This window comes from Papaver somniferum, chromosome 3 (genome assembly GCF_003573695.1).
Source record: "Papaver somniferum cultivar HN1 chromosome 3, ASM357369v1, whole genome shotgun sequence".
Taxonomy (NCBI): Eukaryota; Viridiplantae; Streptophyta; class Magnoliopsida; order Ranunculales; family Papaveraceae; genus Papaver; species Papaver somniferum.
Genome location: NC_039360.1, coordinates 103,678,620 through 103,700,930, shown reverse-complemented (window position 1 = coordinate 103,700,930; position 22,311 = coordinate 103,678,620).

Genomic DNA, 22,311 nt, shown 5'->3' with positions numbered 1-22,311 from the left:
CGCATCAATCGGACATACGAGCTGAAATATATGGCCTTTACCGTCAGGTCTACGAAATCTGAAAATTTTGTACGGGATTACAAATTAAAAATGTGCACGCTTCGTTGGCTGACCTTTTCAACTACAAATTGAGTGATCCTTTGTTCATGTGATAACTTAGTCTCTTAGCTTCAAAAGTTGGGGTTAAGCATCGAATTCCGACGTCGTATGAGGTTCCTACAGCTTCCAGAGCATACAACATGCAAGCAACAATTCTCAGACGGGATTCACAACTTCCACAGTCGATCGGTGTTCACCAGGTCTTTCCAATAAGTCCTTCATCAAGGTACCTCCAACTTCGACCACCTAGGTATTTACATCAATTTTTCTACCTGGGTCATCTATCTAGGTCTCGCCAGAAGAAGGAAGAACGAAAAGGAGAGATTTGACAAAATACTTGGGACTGACGGTTCACTGATCATGGCGATTAGTTTCACAGTCCAAGACCCGTGGCAACAGACTCTCATGTGCTGATAATTCATCATAAAAGTAATTCTACCACCAGTACATGCAACCATGGTCATTACATCACCCTCTCTTGGGAGCAACCTCAGTTTCTACGACTGACAGAAACAAGATGGCACTGCAAGCACCATGCTCATGTATCAATCAAGGGTTCCTGATATCAAATGAACCAACAACATTAAAATCCTTCACCAAACGTTCAAGACACAAGCGAATGGTCTAAAGACACAACATGAGTGTTTTGCGACAAATCCGTCTAAGGTAATTTTACACTTCCCTGTACAAAGCGACAAGCTGGGAGCAATTTTTGGAAAATATATGGATGGGTCATATACCGTTCTCTTCGTAGGGATGTCCTCTACAACATATCCAAAATTCACAGCAATTGGAGAAACGAGCAAAGAGATGTGGCCAAAACATTAGACTACATGCCAGTTGAAAATTTTCTGGAAGTCTCCTGGAAGTTTGCTGTTTCGCCTTTTTCATGCCCTAAACATGCTCAAAACTCAAAAAGCTTCTATGTTAAAGCTTGGAAATTTTCTGGGCTTGAAGGTACATATGCAGATCGCGAAAATACGACTTCGAACGAAGATTCTACGGTGTTTTGGTTAAAAGGCTGAAGTCTGAAATTTTCTGGTGACGTATTTCAGCAAAATTACTCGTATGCTCACATGGATTCTCATTCATTCATTCAAAAATCATCAATTTCATAATTTTATGAAGAGATTAAAGGAGATATTCTTACTAGGGGAGTCTCTAAATCATTTGAAGGCTCGGCAATGCCGGAATCTCCATTGGCAACGCCGCTATTTCGGGAATTCTCCATATTCCCATATCCCAAAGAAGAGAACGCTTCATCAACATGCTGCTTATCTACAATGATTTCTTCCTGGATTCATCAACAATAATTATTATTATTTCATTCAAGGAGATGCCACAATCAGTTGCACGAAAGAGATACTTACATCGATTTCTTCATCAGATTCCTGAATTGTTTGGCCGGGAACAAGTTGAAGACCGTCAATCGATGGAGAAAAAGTATGAAAAGAATGACAAACCTTGGTCTCGTGATCCTAATTGCCCGGTCAAAGTCATGACACAAGGAGCGCTAACAACTCACCAAAGAAACGGCTGGGGACTGCACGTCATTTGCTAACATCTTGTAGTCCTTACTTCTGGGTTTCTCCGCTCCCGTAGACTTTCTTCCTCCGTGGAGTCTACATTGATTCAGGATTTCACTATACGATCATCCGGGATAAAACTAATGAAATAACCAGAAGTACAACTCAGTATGAAGGATCTTTCACCATCACTCAGAGGTCCCAGGGCTACCATTTCTTAAAGTTCCATCCATAGAGATGTCATCTCTGGAAACACCATCTTTGGAAGTATCATCCTGGGAATCAGTCATTCTTGCAAAGTGGCTATTTCAGCACATCGTGAATACAAAGCGCATGATTCGATAAAACAATGAATCATGGAATGAAGGTGCTCACAAACACGCAACAAAAATGGTAATCCTCAACTCTTACCTATTTACGGTTTCACGAACTTAGTGATAATAACGTAAAAACCTCAAAAAACTTGCTCGCTTCTTCAAACTTTCCAAGACGAGGAAAGTTCATTATTTAAAGTCAACACCTGACTTTTCATGAAACTATGAATAATTCACATAACCTTTCATGTGAACATTCGCTGATTTTCTACATGTGTGCATACACTATAAAATCGCCAAACTCATACATACATTATGTCATCACGTATATAATTGTTTGCTTTCAGCAATTACTCAAAAATCATAAATTGATTTTCATAAAACCGTGAACAACCCACGTAAATTTTTATTGAGTGAACATCCACCGGTTTTTCGAAAATTGGACACACGTCCATTCTAAAATTGCGAAAACTCACATACAGATATTATTTCACCGTGAATAATTGTCTACTTTCAATAGTTGTTCAAAATCAAAATATTGATTTTACAAACATATATAACGTGGAACTCACGTAACTTTGAAAATATGTATTTTCTTGGTCCCTCTCGTGAGCATCTGTCTTTGAAACAAGAGTATATTTTCAAAAATAAAAATTTTCATGAAAGCTCATAGAAAAAAATTTATTACTAACATACGCACGTCTATTAAAAAAAAACTTTTCTCTCGTACGAGCATTCACCTTTGAAATGAGGGTTTATACACTTTGTGAAATCTCACATATTTAAAAAATAAGATTTTGGTTTTCATGAAAGCTCATAGACAAAATTTCATATCATTAGACTCAGGTCTATTTAGTTTGTTTCTTAAACTAACGAACGAACGCCTGTTCTTAAAAAAAGGATTTCCTTTTTGGGGTCGAACCCGTGAACGCTAAACTGACCAAAACTGGACGTCTGACCGACCAAATCAAATCAGCAGTGCCTCATCTCTCCGTGCTCATGGGATGACACTCTATCACACTATCAAAATCCTCACCCGAACATTTGCTCGTACATGACATCATTGGGGTAAATCGAGGATTCTGAAACTACCTTTGTAGGCTGAGTTCAACCACTGATCTCGTCGACTGAAAATCACCATTTAATGCTTACTGCGGAACATGATTGTTCCTCACTAAGCAGGGACTTAATGTAGATGGTGGATTTTCAACAAAGGGAAAAACCGTAAAATCATGAGGCATGTTTTGACACGGCTTTCAGGCATGCAACGATTCATATTTTACGAAGCCACGACGAATATGTTTTCGAAAATCCTCCACTAATTGAGCGTTCAATCCCTGGCATTTCGTCGTGCCCTCTATGCAGAATAACGTATTTGGGCGGTTCTCCGTAGATTGAGTACTTAACGCCTTCAGGACGTCGGTGATACTCACTGTTCCCTGAATGCAGGAGAGAGACCCACCTCCACATAGAAGAATAGTTGGGCGGCGGAAGCCTTCGGGACGTCGGTGACACTCACCGTTCCCTGATTATGTGGAGAGAGTGCATAGATTCAGGCGGTTCTCCGTAGAATGAGAACACTAACGCCTTCAGGTCGTAAACAACATCGTGACTCCCTGACTATGCACCATTCAGAATGGATGTTACGCTTTAACTGGCTAATATCTTTTCTGAAATAGATTACTTCTGCCATGACATTCACTACTGAATTCCCAGAATAATCTATTATTGCTTCTATTCCATGGTCGAATCCACAGCTTGATCCCATGGAATGGCAATAAAAAATTTCTCCTATTTCATGGTCGAATCCACGACCTGATCCCATGGAATGGAAATAACAAATTGCTCATATTCCATGGTCAAATCCACGGCCTGATCCCATGGAATGGCAATAACAATTGCTCTGATTCTATGATCGAATCCACGGCTTGATCTCATAAAATGGCAATAAAACACAACTGTGTTATCTCATTACTCCGATTTCAGGATCGAATCCACTGATCTCATGAAATGGTAATGGATAATCTTAATTAATCCGATTATATGGTCGAATCCACGATCCCATAGGATGGTAATGCTTGTTTTATTATTCTGAATTCGTAGTCTAATCCACATCTATCCTATGAATTAATAATGAACAATTATTCATTTTTTATTACTCAGTTTAATGAATTATTCTCCACTGAATTTCATAAATTAGTAATAAATACTCAACAATTGGGCATCTGGACCATCGCTGAGTAAGCCCCACAAAAGTGGTGCAAGTGTACTCGACAATGATGCACGACTGAGCACTCAGATGCACGAACGCGCATACAAAAATGTGAAACAATGAGGAATCCTTCACAAAACAGGAGAAAGCATTAAATAATAATAAAATAATAAGAGGCTCTCAAGGTGGGCCCACCGGCCGGCCGGCCGACTGTGCCCTAGCCATGGTCGGTTCGTGCCTCTCCCATTATTTTCTTATTTTTTGTTATTTCGTGAACTCACGAAAACTCTTTGGCTTTAGCAACTTTCCTTGTTTTTGCAAAACTCGTGAATTCTCCATAACTTTGTGGATTCACCAAATAATATTATAAAATAAAGAAAAGTGTGCGGGACCAGGCTTCCCAGCCGGCCGGCCATGCCCAAGTCGTGGACGGTCCCACACCTCATAATCCTTAGCCTTTTATAATTATTATTCCTAATCTCACGAAACTCCTCTGTTTCAAAAAAACTCATGGATTCTCCATATCTTCATGGATTCTCCATATCTTCAAGGATTCTCCATAGCTTCAAGGATTCACGAAAAATAATATTATAAAATAGGGAAAGGTGTGCGGGACCGGGCAACATGGCCGGCCGGCCATGCCCTAGCTGTGGTCGGTCCCACACCTTGCAATCCCTAATCTTTCATAATTACTATTTTTCTCAACTTGTGAAACTCCTGGGTTTGAGCAAAATTCATGATTTCTTCATATTTTCTCAAATATTGCTCGAATCACGAAAAACCAAAAGCCAACATGATCGCACGACCGGCTAGCCTCTCACGGCAATTCTAAATATTAAAACAATTTTATTTTAATATTTTCAAAATATTGATGAATTGAGCATACATGCTCATTTCAACAAAAATCGAGAATTCTCAGTCAAGATGAAACTCTTCTGAAAATTCACAATGTTGCTCAAACGCGCATCAGAAAATACTGAAACTCTCAGTACGGAGACACGGACATCATGGCAACACGTGCATGCCTTCATGACCGGCGAGGTCATTCCTAGGGCTTGCACGAAGCCGGTCCCACACATTTTCGCAATTCTGACCTAATTTGCACAATTGCTCATACTGGGCCCGAACTCTCTCCAACCAACTGGAGAATTCTCCAATTGACCAACAACTGGTCCCGTGATCACCAGGAGCCGATCCCATGCCCTCTTGGTCGGTCCCCCATCTCTCATACTTAGGTTTTATCACCTAATGTTGAATCCAGCAATATTTCAGAAAATGGTGAAACCACCATTTAATCATCATTCTTTCACCAACTCTCAAACTGAGAATCCTGATGCGTGCTCACTCGAGAACTGGGCACCAGATAGACGCCCATCATTCCATGTGGTCAGTCCCTCATCACTCATGATCAATTTTCAGCAATTCGCCAATTGATGGAGGATTGATCGAAAATTAGAGTTTCGAATAAACACTCTGTGAAACCATCATTCTGAGCAATTCCAAACACTAATGAATTTATGTTGATTCATCAATCAACATCTAAATTAATTATACAATATTCGGCAATCTACCAATACTTTAATTAATATTTTATTGGGTCACGTCACCAGTAAATAATTCGTTGAATCGAGCAATACTTGCTCAATCTCCCGAATATTAGTCAATATTCAGCAATTCATCAGTAATTTGTCGAATTGAGAAATACTTGCTCAGTTGCACGTCGTATTATCAAAAATCATTAGTTTGGTGAATTGAGCAATACTTGCTTAGTTGCTCATCAAATTCCCATAATTCGGTGAATTGAGCAATACTTGCTCAATCACTCAACTAGTCAGTAATTCATCAGTGAATCAACAATACTGACATCCCTTCAGAGAACTACATGTTCGATCCAAGAATCGCTGAGTATTCATCACTCATGCTCGATTAAATGAAACTTAGACTCATTGTCTAAACAGTCAACAACTGACTAATCAAAACACGTCTGCCCTGCAGACTCCACGATTCGTGAAATATCAATCACGTCAGAAATGGGGGGATATCACTTAGGGTTTTGGTCTGGAGGTGTACGGGACGTGGATTCATCCACAACGAGAAGTGTGCGTAAGTTGTGCAAACGGTTGAAGGAGTTAGCAAAGTAGTGGGTGCACGATCAGTAAGTCTCCACACGACATGGAACTGACTTTACCACGATCTCCCATTTTCCCAATCTTTCACTGGAGAAACCGTCACACTTACAGGGATCAGTGTGTTCACTACTCTAACAGTATAAATAAGTCTCTGAATTCATGATTGAAAAAACAAGAATTACAACATCAGTAATCATCCACACAGAATTTCTCGAGTAATTACTCTAAAGAATTCATCAATCACCCAGAGCTTATTAGAACTCAACAGTTCACCAATATTGCAGAAACCTTCAACACACGCATAATCCTCGATCATCACTGATCCCACATAATTCTCATCTTCCCTCCTACAGATCAACCCATCTCCCTCTTTGCGGCTGAATTGACTCTGGAACGACCATTGTCTTGGTTTAGGCCGGAGTCATACAGATTCATTTCCCGAATCTAACCACCCCCTTTGCAGTGGTGCATCTGTGTGAGGATTAACATTTTTCCCGGCTGAGGAGTCTTGACAATGCGCTTGACTCTTCACTTCCCAAAAAAACGGCGACTCATTTTTCCCCATCCACACTTGCATATTCTATCGTACGAGTACAATCGATTGATTGGCTTGAGATCATGAGAGTTATCCGATAGGAAAGATAAATAAGTCACAAACATCTTCGTCTCACTGTTTGTGATTCCTCGACAAACCTCCTGTGTAGTCAGGAAGGATTGTAGAGAGGTGATTGATTAATCTAGGCTGTTCTTCGGGAATATAAGACCGGATTATCAATTGGTTCCTGTTCACCTTGATTTTATATATTAAGACGGAACAAAACCTAAGGTTTATTTGTGGGAGACAGATTTATCCTTTGATAAACTTTTATGTGTGAGACAGATCTGTTTATTATCAAGTCTGTGACTTTGGGTTGCAACAACTCTTGGTTGTGGGTGATATCAGCTAAGGGTATCAAGTGTGTAGTATCCTGCTGGGATCAGAGGCGTAGGATTACAACTGTACCTTGGATCGGTGGGAGACTAATTTGGGTTCAACTATAGTCCAGTCCGAAGTTAGCTTGGAGTAGGCTAGTGTCTGTAGCGTCTTAATACAGTGTGTATTCAATCTGGACTAGGTCCCGGGGTTTTTCTGCATTTGCAGTTTCCTCGTTAACAAAATTTATAGAGTCTGTGTTATTTCTTTTCCGCATTATATTTTATATAATTGAAATAATACAGGTTTTGCGTTCGTGATCATCAATTGGAAATTCAATCTTTGGTTGTTGATTGATATTGATTGATCCTTGGACATTGGTCTTTGGTACCGTCCAAGTATTCCTTGTGTTTTGATTAAGACTCGCTGATTTCTATTAGCTTGAGTAATATAAAAAACACGAGAGATATTAAATCCTTGAGATACTTTTATCTAGACTGAGTCTGACTGTCTAGTTGATTCTCTAGCAAAGTATTTCCGAGTTAGTCCATACAGATTGCTAAGCGAAATATTGGGTGTAATTGTTAGACCCCCGCTTTTCACATTCATCAAGGAGTTTTAAGATACAAGATAACCCCTATAAAATTCCACAGTTGCACACCCAGCAAGATATTACTATTAAGCACAAGTTCAAAAGAACTCTCCCCCATTTGATGTCATTCCCGAAAGAACAACAAGAGCGACCTTAATTTCGAAAGAAAAGAAGGATTTTTTAATTGGACACCAAAAACCATGGAAATGATTTTCTATTTCCAAAACTCAATCAAATTAATACAAGTAAACCCATGATTAATTTAATCGGAATACGCAACTAAATCAAACCATAAAAGTGATCAATTTAATTGATTGTGCTCAACATAAGAAAACTCACGGAGCTACAACTAAGATAACCACACGGAGATGACTACCTTAATCGTTCAAATACTCAACATAAGGAAAACCTTACGGAATATACGACTACATCAACCAATAGAACATGATTAGTATAGCCGTTCATATACTCAACACAAGAACTTGTGGAATATATAAAAAACTCAACTAGATTAATTACAAGAGAACCTATAATTAATCTAATTGGAATACACAACCAAACTAATCACCGAAGCAATCAATTTAATTTTCAAAAGATTTTGCTCGACAAAAGAAGACTTTCGGAGCAAATAACTAAATAACCAATCAAGATGATTAATTTAGTTCAGGAATGCTCAACATATAGTATCTCATGGAACAACCAACAGGGCCAATATTAATCGGCATAGTTGTAAGGTGCTCAACATAAGATACACAATGGAGCCTTCACGATAAAACATAACAAAATGGATCAATGAAGATCAATACCATGGATAACATACAAGGATCTATTCTATTTTCCATCACTATTTGCATAACGACATAACAGACTTTATCCTTGTCAAACAAAAGATTTCATCCTATTTTCCATAAAATACATGACTGCAAAGGCATAACTTTTGTAATTGTCTAAAGTCCATTCGTCCTTTCATCAATACGAATATCAATTCATGAACGACTTTACTTTTGACAAAATATGGGACCTTCAAGTTCACGGACGCAAACAATACATATCCCATAAAAATATTGCAATACTTCAAAACAGATTAATACTGCAATAATATCATCCTCCAAATATTTTTTCGAATTTAAAACCAATAAACCTAAAAAATAAACATAAGAAGATGAAAACAAAAATAGCTATGTGTAGTCACAATCTTCGCTATTCGAAGCTCTAGTTATTCTTCCAACTAAACCAAAAAGAATACATACTAGGCAACTAAAAAGACTCAGTTTTCCTTGATGATTTCATACCTCTGAAATGGTCCATCAAAATAGGAGTCACTGATATCCTTGATCATGTTGACTGTAGAAACACCATGTTCAAAAGTTAAAATGTTGACCTTTCGATCAATAGTGCGAGCATAATGGCGAGCCTTTGCGCAATCAAGGATAACTTTCTTTTAATTCCTGATCAAGATATTCTGAGTAACAAGGATTTTTTCCTGTCCATCAATAAGTTGGTTTATCGGAAGTTGAAGGTTAGCAAGTTCGTTCTTTACTTCATTTTGGACACGAAACAGATCCTTGACAGATTCTCCAATCCAAGATTTATACTCTTTTCTTTCAACAATCTTCTTTAAAATACAACTTTGACCAGAATCACATCCTTTAAGATCATCCTCAACCATAGGGTTAACTTCTTCTTTGGGAACAGATTCCATAGAGTTCCTTTCTAAAGAATAAAGAAACACATATAAGACTTATATATGTTCGTGAGAATCCTTGCTGGAAACTCTAAAGTTCCTTGAGGAGACACGGACGTTCGTGGACCAGCGAAAGTCAAATGGCCCAGAATAGGAAAACTGCATACCATGTTGCTTTCAAAGATTCTATATCTCCAAAAGATCATAGTAACAACAGAAAGAAGTACTAACAACATTACATCATAAGATACACAAGCTGGAGAAAAACAACACAATACTTGAGCATCTCGCAAATCCTCATTCTTGTATCTCTCAAGTTAGACACAAGAATATACATTCTGCTACTAGGTAGAAGAGGGAGACATAGTCTCACCATAGGTTCTGAGAGAATAACAGTTATTTCCTCCAGGATATCTAAATTTAGCATTTCTTGTCCTTCCTTGGCAGTTTCCAGATACGAGAGAAAGTCTCATAGTCCTTCTGGGAATCACAGGTGAGGACTCTTTCTGATAACAAAGTTTACGACCTCTAAAAATATGTTCTAGGGGATTTTCCGAAATTGGTGTCCACACACTAGACTTATATTTACCATATTTGTTCTTATAAGCACATGACATGCTTTCATTGGTAGCCCCAGAGTTTACAAATGGCCTGTAATGATTTCTATGAGGGAGATCATTTTTATAAGATGTCTGGTTTCCTGTGGAATGGACCTTCATTGTAGCAGTCGTCCGACTATTTACTCTATTGATAGTAGAAAGAAGCAATTTGTGAAGTTCATAAACACGTTTCTTTCTGGCAAAATAATGGATAGTATAGTGATTTCCTTTTCCACAGAAGGTACAAATTCGTGGAGGAGAAGCAACAACTGGTACTTGTTTAAACTTCATAGCCACTGGAGAAGATTGTAAGTTATGAAAACTTTTCTTGACACAATCTCCATCTGGAGAAAATTTTATTCTGTACAGTAACTCATGAGAATTAGTTTGTGCAGAAGAATTTCTTCTTAAGGCAGAGTGTTCCTTTTCCAAGGATTTACACTGTCCATGGGCTAGAGCAAGTGATGCTTCAAGTTTCTCTTTCTCAACACGAAGTCTGTCTGGATCATATGAATGCGTCTTGATAAAATATTTTTCTCTAATTAAGACTTCTTTAACCAACTTTTCAAGATCACAAATCTTTTCACGCTGTAGATTGTTTTCTTGAAGAAGTTTCTCAATTTCCTTAGAGAATGACCCTATAATGTTGTAGAGTACCTGTTCAGGAAGTCTGTACATGATCCTTGAGATCAACAAACTCAGTATAATTTTTTGAATTCTGGTGAGCTCCATTTCAGCTTTAGCCATTATGTCCAATGTCTCATTGGAGGAAGAATGACCAACACAGGATGGGACAATCTTCTTACCTCGGGATTCGGAAGAATCATCTAAGGAGTGACCCTTTGAGGTATCTCCGAGACAATTGACAAAATTGACAGCTTTAGGAGGCATTTTTGATATGCGTATGAGAATTTATCCACAGACTCAGATTGCCACAAACATAGACTTATAAGGTCTTTAACGTGTTTGTCTGCTCTGATACCAATTGAAAAAGCGGGGGTCTAACAACACTACCCAATATTTAGCATAGCAATCTGTATGGACAAACTCCAATATACTTTTTATGAGAATCAACTAGACAGTTAGACTCAATCAATAAAAAGATATATCAAAGAGTTTATATCAATCTCTCGATTTGATCTTTACTCAAGCAAATGGAAATCTGCGAGTCTTTATCAAAGAGAGATAACTTGGACGATACCAAAGACCAATATCCAAGGATCAATCAATATCAATCAACAACCAAAGGTTGGATTTCCAATTGATGATCTTAACGCACAACCTGTATTATTTTAATTATATAAAATATAATTCGGAAAAGAAATAACACAGACACCAGAAGTTTTGTTAACGAGGAAACCGCAAATGCAGAAAAACCCGGGACCAAGTCCAGATTGAATACACATTGTATTAAGCCGCTACAGACACTAGCTTACTCCAAGCTAACTTCGGACTGGACTATAGTTGAACCCCAATCAGTATCCCACCGATCCAAGGTACAGTTGTACTCCTCCGCCTCTGATTCCAGCAGGATACTGCGCACTTGATTCCCTTAGCCGATCCCACCCACAACCAAGAGTTGTTGCAACCCAAAATCGCAGACTTGATAATCAACAAATCTGTCTCACACAAAAAAGTCTATAAAGGATAAATCTGTCTCCCACAGAAAAACCCTAGGTTTTGTTCTGTCTTAAGATATAAAATCAAGGTGAACAGGAACCAATTGATAATCCAGTCTTATATTCCCGAAGAACATCCTAGATTAATCAATCACGTCTCAACAATCCTTCTTGACTACACAAGCGGTTTGTCGAGGAATCAAAAACAGTGAGACGAAGATGTTTGTGACTTCTTTATCTTTCATATCGGAGAACTCTCACGATCTCAAGACAATCAAAGATTGTACTCATACGATAGAAGATGCAAGATCATATCACACAACTACGATAAAAGTAGTATCGGGCTGGCTTCACAATCCCAATGAATTCTGTAAGTTGTTGACTTGGTTTTAGAGAAGAAAACCAAAGGTTAAAAGAGAATCGACTCTAGCGAGCGCACTAGTATCACACAGACGTGTGGGGATTAGTTTTGCACAATGCTAGATGTCTCCTTTATATAGCCTTCAAATCAGGGTTTTGCCTATGTTACAAAGCAATCCATATTCACCGTTAGAAGAAAACCTGATTTATATTCAAGCTAATATTTCTTAGCTGTTAGATCGAAAACTTAGCTTGTCACACACACTTGGGTAGACGTTTATTAGGTTTGTGAAAACCGTGCCCAAACGTGTACGTGTATGTTGGTTCAACATAGTAACTAGGGATGCACAAGACCCGCCCAGGATACCCATACCCACCCGTACCCGCTAAACCCGTGGGTTTTTAGTCCATACCCGTCCGTTGTGGGTGCGGGGTTGGTTATGAAAAAAAATACCCGCTGTCCGTGGGTGCGAAGTTGGTTTTAGCTCATACCCGCCCATACCCGCCCGAAAAACCCGTAAAATATATACCTTTAGATAAAATTAATCCTAGTCGTCCGATCCATTATGAAACCCTAAGAATTTGGAGATTCAAAATTGCAGCAGGCTGGAGTATCATCCTTCTGACAAACAGATGCAACGCCTGACCCCCCTCCTAATAGGTTTTTCTCGTTTCTCTCTCTCTCTATATGACTGACTTCAGAAAATTATTACTTGCCTAACTATTTCCCTCCATATTTTACATTGGGATTTCAGCTAATGGATCTTCTACCTTACCGCTGAGCCTCATACCACGGAATCCGTACATGTACCTAGAGCTTCTTGCACGTAGGAGGTCTGGGATCTTCTCAAATCAAAACAAAGAGGCAAGTCCAAACTAAATTTTTATTATTTATTTCGGTACTGGAATGAACTTGTATGTATAACCTATAAATCTATACACAGAAACGCTGGATTGATAATTCTGGCCGCAACTGCTTCATGTTGTTTCCAAGGAGTTTCAATATCTCATGGGGGGACAACACACGTTACTGGACATGGCTTTCAATAACAGAGCCATCGGTAGCAAGGTGAGAGAAAATTTAGTTAACTAGATGATCATTGAATATAAAGCGGGTTAAATCCACTTAAACCCATACCCGCCCAACCCGCAGCGGGCGGGTATTAACATCCGCCCGCTGTTTGTGGGTGCGGGGTTGGTTATAAAAATAAAAACCCTCAGTCTATGGGTGCGAGGTTGGTTTTAGCTTATACCCGCCCATACCCGCCCATGTGCAGCCCTAATAGTAACCCAAAAGGTCAACCATATGAGAATTTCATATTAACCTAGTTCTTCTTCACCATAACTAGTTCAATTGACTCAAATGAACTAGTTAGAGAGTTGTTCAATTGCTATCAGATCTTATGTAACTACACAAGACACAATTGAAACAAAGATGATTTGATTCGATGAATCGGCTCATGAACTTTATAGCCACGGTTTGCATAAAGCATACCTTAGTAATTTAAGTTTCATGTTCAGAGCACATCTTTAGATAATAACCACTTAAGCTCACAAACAAGTTCGCGGACTTAAGACAACCGGCAAAGTTTTCCAAACTCAACAGAAAATCTCGGCAAAGAGACTTCCGCCAGTTCGCGGACTGAGTTCGCGGAATAAACACGCAAACGAGTTTTTGGAAAATCCCAGCAGAAATTCTCGGTAAGAGAACTTCCGTCAGTTCGCGGACTTGGCAAATCCAATTCCTCCGGTTTCTCTCAATCAACAAAGTTCGAAAACTTCGGATTAAGGAATACATGGTTATGTAATCTAAACTCTCATTTCAATCATTGAGACATTCTCATAGGACGTTATATAGCTGTTATTCACAGACCGTTTCACGTCAGAGCAATTCTCAAAGTAATTGAAACTTTTCATGACTTTCGTCACTAGGTGAAGATAACCTTGATCAAAGCGAAACGCTTTACCAACACACGATTTCGAGAAAAAGATAAGTAGTGAATACTCAGCTCGAAATGTCAAATGTGTATGATCCAGTCTATATAGCATACGACTTTTTGTCTCATAAGAAGTAGGAGATAGAATGGATAGACTTTTGAGTGATAGATAAGTTCAAGTATCCACATACCTTTTTATTGATGAAGTTCCACGGTTCCTTGAGTAGATCTTCGTCGTTGTATGATGAATCGCCATGAAGTCCTTGAGCTCAACTACACTTTTCTATCCTAGTCCGAGACTTAGATATGTAGACTAGAAATCAAGACTCATAGTTTTGATCACTAACATTAACAAACATGCTTGATATAGCAACGCATGCGAGGTCGACCGAGCTATACTCTAACACCTAGGATCAGCCGTGGATTCGACCATGGATTCAGAATAATAAAATGAGCATTACCATCCTATGGGATCGTGGATTCGACCATAAAACCAGAGTAATAAAATTATCTATTACCATTCCATGAGATCAGTCGTGGATTCGATCATGAAATCGTAGTAATGAGATAAAATAGATTATTTTCTAGGAATTCAGTGGTGAATGTCACGGTAAAATTAATCTATTGTAGAATCGAGATATGAGATGGTTGAAGCGCCATACCTGTTCTGAAAGGTGCATAGTCATGGAACAACATGCAGTGTGCAGCGTCAACGTCCTGAAGGCGTTTATACCCCTCAACAAACAATTATATAGGAGAGCCGCCTGAATCTATACACGGTCTCTCTACATAGTCAGGGAACAGTGAGTGTCACCGTCGTCCTGAAGGCATTAATCCCTCTCAACAAACAATTATGTAGGAGGACCTCCCAATCATTCTTCTATGTAGAGGTGGGTTTCCCTATGTAGTCAGGGAACAGTGAGTGTCACCGACGTCCTGAAGGCATTAATCCCTCTCAACAAACAATTATGTAGGAGGACCGCCCAATCATGTTATTCTACATAGAGGTCATGATGAAATGCGCGGCATCAAACGCTCCGCTAGTGGAGGTCTTTCGAGAAACATATTCATCATGGCTCTGAGAGGAATGTTCACTCAGTCAGAGATCTCGTAAAACACGAATCGTCACATGCGCTCCTGAAATCGGGTCAGAAACATGCAGTATCATGGTTTTACGATTTTAACCTTCGTCGAAAATCCACCATCAACAATTTCCTACAAGATTTACACCTGGTGGGGTTAGCACTACCGTACCAAATACCTGTCTTTATGCCAGTGAATCTAGTTCAGTTCGGATTGCATCTCTCCATTGAGGCCAATCTGCTCTATTTTGGCATTCTGCAATAGTGCGTGGTGTGATATCATCATGCTCTATAATCTCTCGAGCAACAATATATGCGAATATATCATCAATATGCGTGGAGGATCTTTCCATCAACACGTATGAACTTTCACAATCCATAGAGCTTTCTTTGTTCTCTGGAATCAATTCAAACTTCGGGGCATCCCCTACTAATGATTCATGGACATAACTGTAATCAGAGACAATATCATAAGATGGATTATTTGTATTGATGATATATGGATCGGTTAGTGCCTTACTCTCCCTTTTCTTCCTTGGCTGAGTATCAATAGAACCAAGTGGTCTCCCCCTCTTCCTTTTGGGGCCCACGACCTCAGATACACTTCCACCAAATGCAGCCTTGGTACCTATATCTACGGTACATTTTCCCTTGTCGGGAATGTCCAACCTTGCAGGCACGTTTGCAGCTGGTATATGTGATCTCGTCACTTTAGCGATATCAGTAAATGCATTAGGTATTGAATTTGTCACATTCTGAAGATCGATAATTCTTTTTACTTCACTTTCACATTATGGAGTGCGGAGATCAAGATGAGACAACGTGGGAACACACCATGACAATTCTTGTCGTTCCCTTTGGAAGTCCTTTTCCATACCTCCCCCTAACAACGGGAAGGTTGTCTCATCAAAGTGACAATCCGCAAATCTAGCGGTAAAGAGATCGCCTGTCAAAGTTTCTAAGTAGCGGATAATTGTTGGGGATTCATATCCAACATAAATACCTACTCTTCTTTGTGGACCCATCTAAGAACATTGTGGGGGCGTAATGGGAACACATACGATACAACCAAATATTCGTAAATTTTAAATATCAGGCTCATATTTGGTTACCAACTGGTACGCAGAAAATGGTTGGCTAGCAGTGGGTCTAAAGCGAATAAGTAATGTTGCATGTAATATGGCGTACCCCCAGGCAAGTAATAGGCAGGTTGGAACGCATAACCAATTCCCTAGCTATCATCTGTAACCTTTTGATGGTAGCTTCTGCAAGACCATTTTGAGTGTGTACATGGGGTATGGGATGCTCTATGTCAATTCCATTAGACATATAGAAATCATCAAATATTTTAGATGTAAATTCTCTAGCATTATCAAGTCTGATAGACTTGATTGGATGATCAGGGTGGTGATCCCTTAGTCTTATAATTTGTGCTAGGAGCTTTGCAAATGCATCATTTCTTGTGGACAACAATGCAACGTGTGACCAACGAGTCGAAGCATCAACCAGAACCATAAAATATCTGAATGGTCCACGTTCTGGATTTATAGGTCCACAATTATCACCTTGTATTCTTTGTAAATATGGAATATTTTGTTTGGTATCTTTAGCATAGGATGGTCTCGATCCTGTCTTTGCCAAAGAACAAGCTTTGCATAATGAGCGATATGCCTTCGATAAGGACAACGAAGAAGAATGGGATAGGGGGTGCACTTCAATTACTTTTGAAGATGAAGGTTGCACTTCTCTTACTTTAGAAGGCATAAAAATTGCATCATTTACTTTAGAATGCACATTGTTACTCTGCATTGAAATAATCTTTTGTTCTTTTTCATTCGAAAGAAAGGATGTCCGTGTGAGTTATTCAAAACACGGATCATCATATCACGACCTGGGTGCCCTAGTTGATCGGGCCAAAGCTTATATAAATCACTGGCCAACTGTTCATCGTTGGAAACCACATGGGATTCGATGATCCTAATAGTGGTGATATACAATACACTAGAGTGACTCATTAGTTTCTCTAAGATGTTCTTCCTTCCGCATTCACTAGAGTCACATATATGTACTCAATTCCATTTTCACAGTGATTTTCCAAGTGATAATCATTTGCACGGATATCCTTGAAACTCAACAAAGTGCGGAGCTCTTGGTGCATATAAAGCTTCTGTAACTTTAATCATTGTGTCGTTTGGCAACAAGAATTAAGATTTACCTCGCCCAATTATTACTTGTGATGATCCAGTCATCGTAGTCACAAATGTACTATAAGGAGTAAAATCGACAAATAATTGTCTATTTCTTAGGATAGTGTGGGTGGTTACACTATCAACTAAACATTCAATTTCTCTTGGAGACATTCCTACAAGTTGTTTATGGGTGAAAATTGTTTCTACTGGTTTTGGTAAATTTGGGTGTGTGTGGATGAGAAACGAATCTAAACCCTAAACAAATGCACTGCACGGGAATGCTTTTGATTCGAGAGATCAATCTATACAATTCTGACCTAAACCAAGAAATGGTCGTTCCAGACTTGCTTCGGTCACAAAGTGAAGGAGATGAGGTTGATCTTAGGGAGGGAAGCGAAGAAGGTGTTGAGATTGTGAAGGTGTTGTCTGTTTATGACTTGTATTAGAATGATGAACTGGCTTGCACAATGTAAGCTATCAGTTTTGGGTGTTTTCTGAATACTATGACAACAGTTGGTTTCTCTGTCTGTGTTGGAAATAGGTGAATGACCTATTTATACAAGTCATTGAGCGCAACCCTCAACTCTCGTAGGAAGTGGAAGAAGTTAAGTGATGGAGTAGTGGGGTCGTGTATGAGTGGTGATTGTCACACGATCACACCTTTTCCCACTTCCCTCATCACTATTAACCGTCCATAACACGTTCTCGTAATGGCGCGTTGCACGCTGCACGATGTAAACCGCCAGACCAATCCCCCGGTAAGTATCCCCCAGTTTGTGACATGCTTGATGTCTCGAATGAATGGATCGTGGGACCCACTGCAGGAAATAACATACGTTGCTAAGTTAAATAACTAAATTATTTGATATTCCTGAAATATCAAGTATGCTCGATGCATGTAATGCATCAAAAACAATCAATATGCATGAAGCATCGTTGTTTTAAAACTTAACTGAATAAGTCGCGGATTAAGCGTCTTAAAACAGCATCACGTCCAACCATCTTCGAGTGATCGTTTGGAGGCTGCACGAGTAGGCCACCATCTGGTCGATCACTCACTGTGGAAGAGTGGCGGACGGTGATCATCGAGGCGCTTCATTGGTCGCCTAACTTTAAATCTAAGTCGTCCGTCCAAGCTGGCAAAGTTGGACGGACAAGATGATTTACAGCGCATGTTTTCCGCCGTTGATGGTTTTTAAGAGGTGCGCAAGCATCCCTCTTTGTCTTGATCGAATTCAAACATGGGCGTTAATTTTGGTGGGACCGACCGGGCATGCGTGTAGACAGCCTGCCGGTGAGCATGTCTACACCTCTTGGTTTCACGAAGATTCGATCTATGCCGCTCAATTTGACCGGCAAAGATGAGTGGTCGTGATCGATTTGCGACAGAAATCCATTGCCGCAAAGGATTTGGAAGCCGCGTGACATGCCACCTTCGGGTGTGCGTTTCGAGGCACTCGTCCATGGTTCGCCTAGGCCGGACGGTCACACGCACAGGTGGTCCCACGGTGATCACGTCGACATCCTTAGGACCTCTTGAGTCTATATCTACACCCTCTGTTTAGGATGGCGAAGATGGATGGACGCAATCGAACTACGACAGATATGCATCGCCGCAAACCCTAATTAGGTGTTTTAAACAGGTCACGCACGCGTGACTTTGGCCAAACAGTTTGGCAAGTCACGCTTCCCCTTTGGGAGAACCGACCATATGGGGCCCACGTTGGGCTGACGATGAACATATGTGCACCTTCCTGATGGTCCTAGGCGCGATCTAAGCCATCCAAATATGCTGGCTAAGTTGGATGCTCGTGATCGTTTTAAGACACTAATGGAACTTCCTCGATCTTTTAAAGCATCACGCCAACCATGTTTCGAGCAAACGTTCATTTCTCCATGGCGTTGCCGTGAGAAAGCCGATCGGGTAGGTGAGAAATGGTCCCGCCAACGTGTGCGTTGACGCTTCTTTGATCATTCATGGGATGATCTAATCCGTCCAACCAGGCTTGCGAAGTTGGGCGGTTACGATGGTTTTAAGACTACCCTGGACAGTCTATGTTCGATCGAACCTCTACAAAGCAGAACGACCACCCTACTTAGGGTTGGCGTTTGACGTTGCTGGGAGGTGTTCGTGTGATGTTCGACCGGCTAGCGCACAAGTGGGCCCGCCGGTGGTCATCACATCAATCGCCTATTCTTGTCAGGGTTTGGCTCGGCTTGTTAAATTGCGCGGCCAACTTGTGTGGCCGCGATCGTTTCTGAGACTGATATGGACAATCCAAATTTTCCTTAAGGAAATTAAATACGTTCGATCGAGCTGAAAGCGCATCGATTCGAAATTCTCTTTTGTCAGAGGGTGATGTAGCGTATTTCGTACATGTCTCAAAATTGGCACTTGGAGATTCATGTTACTCTGCTGAGAGTGAACACTCAGTCGTCATGTCATGCTAATAATGAGAGTTCGGCGAGGAACATCACAAGAAATACTAGGAAAATCATGCATTAATTAATAATGCTAAAATTCACATAATATTTGGGATTGTTGCTACATGCACCATTTTGGGTGAATTTTGTGTATTTATTGAATTTCTTCGAATAAATAAAGTGAAGAGGTACTCATCACTTATCAAACGGCTTTACCTTTGCAGGATGTCAGCGCATTAAATACTGACTTTACAATTTTAGCCCTGAACTAAAATCCACCTTCAACACAAGTATATTAGGCAGGAATGTTACAAACAAAAAATATTGAACAATTTATGTCACTTCCTTTAGAGAATTTTTTTGTACTAGAATGGTGTCCTTTCCATTCTAATTTACATGCTAAACAACAGATTATCATAAACAAAGTAGAATTCTATAGAACATAATAGAAAATAAGTACTTATAAATAATCCATACACATAACATAAAGATGGTAAGAACATGTTCAGCAACGGTAACACCTACTCAAACTATTACACAAACGGTAGTCTAAGATAACATAAAAACTTCAAAGAATCTAAAAACAGACAGAGTCTAGGAAGCCAAAAACTAAATTCTTTGGCCCAAGCAAAATCAGGCACATCCATAGTTGGGGCAAAGTCCTCATTGCCTAGGAAGTCTGAAATCGTGAGGTTGACGTCAGGGGTTACATCATTTTCTTCCATATTATAGCCTCTTGTTCGAGAGTTTCCCGGTATTTTTTGTAGCTCGCAGCTACATTGGCACTAGCCTTGCAATTCTTGTACCAATATCGGTAAATCCACACCTAAAACAAGGCGCAATTTCGTCTGCAGCCTTTTTGTTAGCGGGATATTTGGTGTTTTCTCGAATTTAGGATCACCACCACTATGTCCGGAAGTTCCTTCTCTATGCCAAATATTAGAGTGACCTTTACGTCATCGACCTCGATTATGTCCCTTACGTCCTCTTCCACGAGAGGTGTTATCTCCATGTGGGTGTGGATCATGGGGATGTGAATCAGAATGTCGAGCCCTCTTTCCTTTGGGGTTCTTTCCTATATTGACCTTGCCATGGTTAGCTTCTGGAACTTTCTTTTTCCCGACAGCTCTGGAATTGTTATTGACAAAAATCTCATTGTGCCTTTCAGCCACTTGCAGTAAGTCTATCAACCTACTGAATGTGGTGATTCTTTTGTTGTCAACCTCTAAACGATATTGGTTCGCTAGTATCATGGAAGAGGTGGGAAAGGTTGATAGGGTTTTCTGAATCATTTCCTCATCTGTGAGTTTCTTCCCACATAAGTCCATACATGCCTGAATTTGCAGCATGTCTTTTTGGAAATCATTCACTTTTACATAATCGGGGAAGCGGATTTCGTTCCACATGACATTCAATTGTGGTATTAAGGAATCATGAATGTTCCCAAAAAGGCTATCTAGAGCATTTCATAGCTCTTTGGTATTTTCAAGTGATGATAACCCGAACGTAGGTTAGGATCGATATGCCTCTTAAGGAACATAAGAGCATGAGGTTTGTCTTTCTCGGTTTCCGGAGCAGCGTCGGCAGATAGCTTGATAGTAGAGGTGTAGTCCTTTGCCACTAGGTGGTTTCCACATCAGATACCCAACGATGATACTCAAGTCCTGTTGAATCCAAAATTTCGAATTCTGGTCGAATTGGGTCCATCTACATAGACAAAATAAAGGACATTAATATGGTGCTCAAGTCCTTCTGAGTCAACGACAAATCCCGGTATAATTTTCCCGTGACCAAATTTTTTTATGGTTTTGTGGGTAATACGGATATGTCATATAGTCCAATCTCTGATCATAACCCAGTCCACAAAATTAATTAACCAAGCTTCTTTATGGTTTTTAACAAGGGAACTATGTTTGCAAACCAAATTTCTTTATGGTTTAAAAATTGCAAACGATTTGGTAATAAGGTTGACAAAATAGTCAACTAAAAATAGGTCTGTTAAAAAAAATAAACAACAGGCTCATTTATCATTTATATACGCATATAAAATTATTGGAATTTAAGTCGCAATTTGTTTGCATGTTTAGTAGCAAACCATTTGCGGGATAAAAATAAGTTTTGGTTAATATTTATGACATGCATGAGTAATATCAAACTAAGATATAATACTAAGCATAAAATACATGTCAAAATTTTACAATTTTGAGGAAGGTCTAAAAAAAATAATAATATAACATACTAAAAAAAATATGTATGGTAAATTATAACATTTGGTGGGGATAACATCACGGATGTATACCTATATGATGAGTATTTGATAAAAATAAATACTAGAATATTCATGGCTTAAAATAAAAATAATTAACATATATACATACATATACATCATGGGTATAATACATTTACTAACAAGTAGAATGATATGATATCCTTCAAAGGTAATATCCATACATATATTTATTTATTTATTTTTCAAAAAAATGAAAGAGAAAGTACAACATCACGTGGGGAGTTTGAAACAAAATCAGATATATTTTTTTTGTAAGTAAAACAAACCATATTTTTGTGTATCACATGATTTTAATTAATTAAACTAGAGATAAAAATGTCACTTTCATGTTAGAAGACAAGC